Source organism: Tyto alba, unplaced genomic scaffold, assembly GCF_018691265.1.
Source record: "Tyto alba isolate M040663 unplaced genomic scaffold, T.alba_DEE_v4.0 Super-Scaffold_23, whole genome shotgun sequence".
NCBI classification, from domain to species: Eukaryota; Metazoa; Chordata; class Aves; order Strigiformes; family Tytonidae; genus Tyto; species Tyto alba.
The window spans coordinates 25,293,608-25,299,833 of record NW_024881297.1 but is presented as its reverse complement, the minus strand read 5'-3'; positions in this window follow the sequence as shown (position 1 = coordinate 25,299,833).

Sequence of the window (6,226 nt, the reverse complement as noted above, 5' to 3'; positions counted from 1 at the left end):
AAGTTCAGTCTCAGTCCACAGGCAGCGACGCTGGTGGCAGGCAGAATTAGGAGTTAATAACCAGCTTCGTGTGCTGTTTCCTTCTTGAAATGATGGACTCAGATAGCAAGTGCCATTTTTACACATCTGTGAAACAATAAACAGCATTTCTGTACTCAGATGAACCATTTAGTTCTGGTCTCTGATTCAATTGTTTTTCCATCATCCAACAATGAATTGTTAAATGAGTTGAAAATCTGTTCTGAGCTAAAGATGTCTTTTCTGCAGTACTAATTGCTAACAAAGTGAAACAAAATATCAAGACAGAGAAGGATAGAAGGTCAGTTGCATGCAATTTGGTTTTTTAAAAAAATGATCTGGAGATATATTAGCCACATCTTAGAAATCTTAGAAATCTTAGAATGGAGGCACTTAGCACTTCAGATTTTGAGGATGTTCCAATTTATCATATATGACTTCTGCTTTAATTGCCTGTAAATAGTTCCCAAAGATGTCTGTATGACTTCATAGTTTACAGTTACCTGCGTAGTATGCTGGTCACAATGTTTAGTTTTAGGTGATGGTTTCAAGGTGTCATTACCATTTTTGCAATGATTGTTAGTTAATCTTGCCTATCTCGAGTGCCTGTGATATGAATCTGTGATTGCACAGGGCCAATTAACCTTTATTTCCCAGGTGAGAGCGGCAGCTGATTGTGTAATGAGGGAGAGCTTAAAGAAAGTATCATTCCACCTGGAAAACTTACAGCAGGAGAGGGTGAGAGAGAACAAGGACCCTATCATGCAAGGTAGCTCTTAAAAAGTGTGCATAATAAAGGGGCTGTGTGAGCCCTACACAGGGACTCCAGTAATAGCTCCCGTGCTAAGGGGAATGTTACCACATTACTGTTTGCTTTTTACTCCTTTTCCCACACCCCCTCCTGCTAACAGTGGCCCTTGTGAGCACCGCAAGGGAAGAGCTTTGGCTTGCCTTCGCTTTGAAACCGCCACAGCTGGTTGCTGCGGGGCTGCCCCTGGCTGGTTGCTCCGCCGGAGGCGGCTCCTCTGCAGGAAAGAGGGCACAGCAGCACCCCTGCACCTCAGCTGCCCGCATGCATGGCACGGCACAGCACCCCACACCAAACCGACAGTGGAAATAGCTTTCCAAGCCATCACCAGCACGCCAACACGCTGGCTTGTCCCTGGCCTCTGATGTTCCTCCTGAACTGAAAGACACCCCAGTCATCAATGCCACAGACCTCCTCTCTAGGCTTCGTTCGTGTCTTTACTTTCTTTCCGGGTCACTAGTGTTTCCTTTAGCTGCTGAGCAGGGCTGTGTAGCCAGCCATCATGAGAACCTGTTTAAACAGAGAAAAGAAAGAGAACAAGTGAAGTTCTCGCCCTCCAGATCTCAGCAGAGTTTGAAAATGCAAATACTAAAAGCTCAGACCATCAGTGAACTTGAAAATAAATTGGTTTTGTGTACTTTGAAGATTCACAGCCAGTCTCACGACTTTTTTTATGAAGGCCTGCCAGATTCATGCTTTTTTGAGTCCTTCCCATCGGTGGAATGAGTAATTTACCTTTTGGTTCGTTCTCACCACTGCTGATGCCTCAGACAAATTTACCAATGCAGGCAGGCTCCCCTTGCACATGAAGAGGCAAAGGGGTTGGATTTGTCTGGAAGTTATGTAGAGTCATGTCACAGCTGACCTGGTGGCCGGTGTGAGGAGCTCAGAGCGGGGAGGGGATCCCCCCCCCAGCCCCGCAGGCACGGGGCCCCTCGCAGCAGCACCGAGGGGAGAGCACGTGGACCATTTCTGTGCATCTGCACAGACAGCAGCACTCCCAGGGGAGCAGCACTGGGAGGAAACAAGATGACTCCTCCTCAATTACCAGGCTGGAATGGGGGGGTGGGGGGATTATCTACAGCATCCAGGAGAGCCTTTAGTCAGTGCACTATGAAATAAAATGGCATAATTGTCAAAAATAGCACAGAGCATTTCTGTCCAGCCCGCTGTGCTTCCTAAGCACGCACAAAGCTTCACTAACGCCGTCAGTATGTACGGCAGCACTGAGAGCACGGCATATGGAGAGAAGGTGTGAATAAATTAATGTTCTTCTGTGTTACTAGATCACCAACAGAGAGGCAGAAAGGGAGAGGGGCACCTTTGGGCAATGCCCCTGCCTGCAGCAACAATAAGAGGCCCTTAGCAGCTGCTGCCGCATCAGGCCGGGCATACATTAACGCTCGCTCTGGCTCAGACCAGGAGCGTGCTTTCCAAGTGAATTGCCCGATTACCACCCATGACCGTGTTCAGGTTGGCAGTCTGGGTGCCAGAGGCCGGATGCCTCCCTGCTGGAAAAAAATGGGATGATGTGGTTGGGGATGAAGCCTGTGAAGCATCAGTGCTGGGTCAGGAGCAGCCGTGGTTCTACTCTTTGCTCCCCTTGTCCTCGCTGCTTGCCAGGAGGCCACGGCCTCTGTGCACCTCCTGGTAAGCCTGAGATGGGACAATGTATACGTATGCAAGGGGGAAATGACACAGCAGGGATCACAGCAAGGAACGGGTACTAAATGGGTTGGAGGTCCCAGGAACTAAGGAAATTCTTGATGGCTCCATGTGCTGTAGTGTGCTTAATGTGATAAAGCCATTATGTTATTTTTAGGTCCAGTTCTCACACGTGAGGTGCAAACACAGGCTTCGTTTGGTTTTTAAAGGTGTGGCTCTCCCTCCGCAAGCTGTTCTAAATATGTTCCTCCATGTTTAATGTGCCAAAATAAATGTTCTGCTACATTCTGATTCTGGTTTGAATTTTGCTTCTGAGTTTTAAGCCAGTAATGCGCACAATGACAAATTTGGTATCAGTGTTCAACACCACTGGATACTCGATCCTTCATGGCTGTGTTGTTTTGGTCATCTTTCTTCTTCCCTTCATTAAGTCAGTGGCTCATTCATTGCTAAGAAAAATACAGAGAAAGGAAAGTCTTAGAAAGAAAAATTCATTTAATTCCCTGTTATGAACACAAACCTATGGCCAAATTTATTATTTTCTTTTAGGGAAAAATCTATATGCCAGTTAGGTTTCAAAAAAAAGCCTGATCTTTTTAACAAGAATTCTGATCATGCTGGTAAAAAGTCGAGCAAGCGTTACTGACTTTATTTAAAGCCTCAGCTGCTCAGGTAGCCACCAAAAATAGCTGAGCTCTTATAAGAACAGCTTGCAGGATTCTAGTATTGTTTAATTTGAATACAAACCCTAGTCTAGGGTTTCATACCACAACTAGACCTAACATAAGCGAGATTCTGATCTGGAGCCAAGCTCCACATCTGACCCAACTCCAAATATGTCAGAATCCCAAAATATATTTTAAGTATACCACATGACAGGGTCTCGGAACATCATGAAAAGTGGTATGATAAATATACCCAAACAGGAATGCTTTCATAAATACATGAGTTCTTATGCCATCGAGCCCTTCTGCCATGGTGTTGAGGATGCAGGGTCAGGTCCTTGTCCCTTTGCACAGAATAGCTCTGCATCCTGCTTGTGGCCTTGGAGTGCTCCCAAGCCACGCGTGAAGAGCACAGCATCAATTGCAGACAGAGATGAGAAAAAGAGCCAGGCTCCTCCAATGCTACGACCGGGCGGTCCAGCGTGTAACGCCGCGGCTGCTGTGCGGGAGGGGGTCCACGCTGAGCACTGCCGATCCTCAGGCCAACCGCGAGGCACCCGTTTTGTCTGAGAGATGCAATGCTCTCGGCGGGTGGTTACCAAGCAACGTTGCAGCTTCAGACCCGCCTTGTCCTCCCTGCCACTGGATGGATGCATCAGCCACGGCTGCCGCCATCGGGAGGGAGAGAATAGGATTTGGGGGGAAGACAGGGAGGAAGGCGGCTGTAAACGAAGGAGATTTGTGTATCCCCCCCACTCTCTAGATTGCTGCAGATCAGCTGTCTGGTACTTAGAGATAGTCCTTGAGGAAAATTCAGGGATCTGAATTCACTCATTTCACAGCAAATGAGATTACCGTGACAGAGGAAAGATCCCAGGTGCTTGCTCTCCTTGCAAAAGAGCAAATGCCCTTGCATGATTTTTTAGACTAGGTAATTGTAGCACCTGCTTTTGCTGAGTTGTGTAATGATGCAGCTCACCCTTACAGTGACCTTCAAAGGGGAAAAAAAAAAAAAAAAAAAAAAAGAGGAAATAGCTTATATGCAGGAATACCTATAACACATCTTGCAAAAAAAAGACTGAAGAGCACTTGCCTGCTGGCTATAGTGTGTGTGAGGGGGTGGGGAGCTGGGACTTCACCCTGGATTCTCACACCATTCCTCTTTTACAACCAAAGAAGGTGACTGGTTTCTGCTTTTTCTTAACTATTTTTCCTACGGCTGCGTTTGTAGCCTGAGCAGTCAGGACAGGAATTCGGTACAGCACTTCATCCTGCTCACTGCCATAGCACCACACACGTGGGCAAGAGAAGGAAGAGGGGCAGCCCAGGAGAAAGCTGGGGGAAGCGCAGTGCAAGGAGCCCTCGCTACGCCCGCTCTGTCGGTGTAGCCAGTATATATGCCCAGCCTGCTGACCCCTATTTTATGCTTCTCCAGAAATGTCTAGTCCTGGACAGCAGTGCCAACTCCTCCCCTTGAGCTACAAAGAAACATTTCTGCAGACCATGAGGGATGTGACATGATGGAGAGAGAGGGAGCGGGGAGGATGTACTCTCCTCCCTAACACATCCATGTAGGACAAAGTGTAATTTATCCCTTTGCTTCCTATCTAGTTGCCCTTATCTGCAATGCAGCCAGAGGCACCCCAGTCTTTGCTTGCAATCAGTTGTTTTATATACCTATTCCTCAAAAGAGCTTCCTAAAATAGGCACACAAAAGGGTGTCTGCATCTAGGAGAGCGCAGTTAATGGAGTAAGCTTGCTCACAGGCTGAATGGGCTTCAGAAGAACCCTTTTAAAACTGTATCCTGCAACAACTGGTGCAATTTATTCCTGTTAAGATGTATGTTTAAGCAAACAAGGGGACACGACGAGCTATGTCTAATTTCCACCCAGTTTCAAAACTAGAAAATTTTTCTCTTCACAACAAGAGGTCTGAATTCAGCAAGCCCTATTCTTGGCATATTCTTGGCTACGAGATCTGCTCGCTGCTCAGAAGCACTCAGCACCTCTCCGGGTAAGGACCTCGGGACCACATTGAGGGCAAATAAGGGTGGCTGAGGCTGTGTCTGAGGGAGGCCTCACCTGAGGAGCGGGAGCGGCGGCCGTGCCTGTGTCGCAGAGCGGCTGCGTGGCGGGGCAAGGGACCCAGCACATTCTTCTCCCGGCCACAGGCATTCCCACAGAGGCAGGGAGGCTCGGGGGGCTGCCAGCTGCTCGGCCCTTTGCTGCTGGAAGAATGCAGCTGAATGTGAAAACTTGCCACCAGGCTGAAGCCACGGTACACCTGTCCCTTCTGTCACTCTCCTGCAGCAAAGTCTCACAGGGACTTAAAAACTCAAGCCATAAAAGTGGGATTTAACTAGCCTTATTCTAGAATTCAATATGTAGCATCCACGCTCCATATGTCCCATGATGGGAATGTCCATTTAAACCATGCTATGTAAACAAGACAACAGCTGTGGAATGGCATGAGCCGTCCCGCAGTAATTCAGAGAAGAGTTAGGCAAAACTTTGGAGGAACATTCCTTTTTGTTAAATACCTATGCCCAGAGAAATGGGAAGAATGTGTGATGGGGATCAGTGTCATCTCCTTTTTTATTAAGTGGCAGAGCTGTGAGAAACCCGTTAGGAGGAGGAAAATGGCTCCTCCAGCAATGAGAACAAGGGAAACTATTTCCCTTTTTCATGTTGTTAACAGTCTTGCATCTAGCCTGGAAAGATAACACTCGGGAAGCTCCTAGGTCTCACCTCTTATAGGTCAGCAGTGTGGGAGCCCTGGAGGAATGTACTCTGGTAAATGTATGGAAACGGCTGGCTGCAGCTGAATCAGTTGTTTCCTCCCTGGAGATAAATGTTTGTCTGTCTTTTTTTTTTCTCGTTTTCTTAAAATATAAATTAGACTGCCATAATGCAGAGAAATTTCCTGATACATCTAGTGAAAGCATGTATAACAAATGCAATAACCAGCACTGCTCAAAGCATTGCTTTTTTTGTTTGTTGCCTGAAGTGAGAGGAAAAGTATCGTGGTTTTCTGTTTGTTCCTTTGGTGGGCTTTTCTCCCACATGAAAA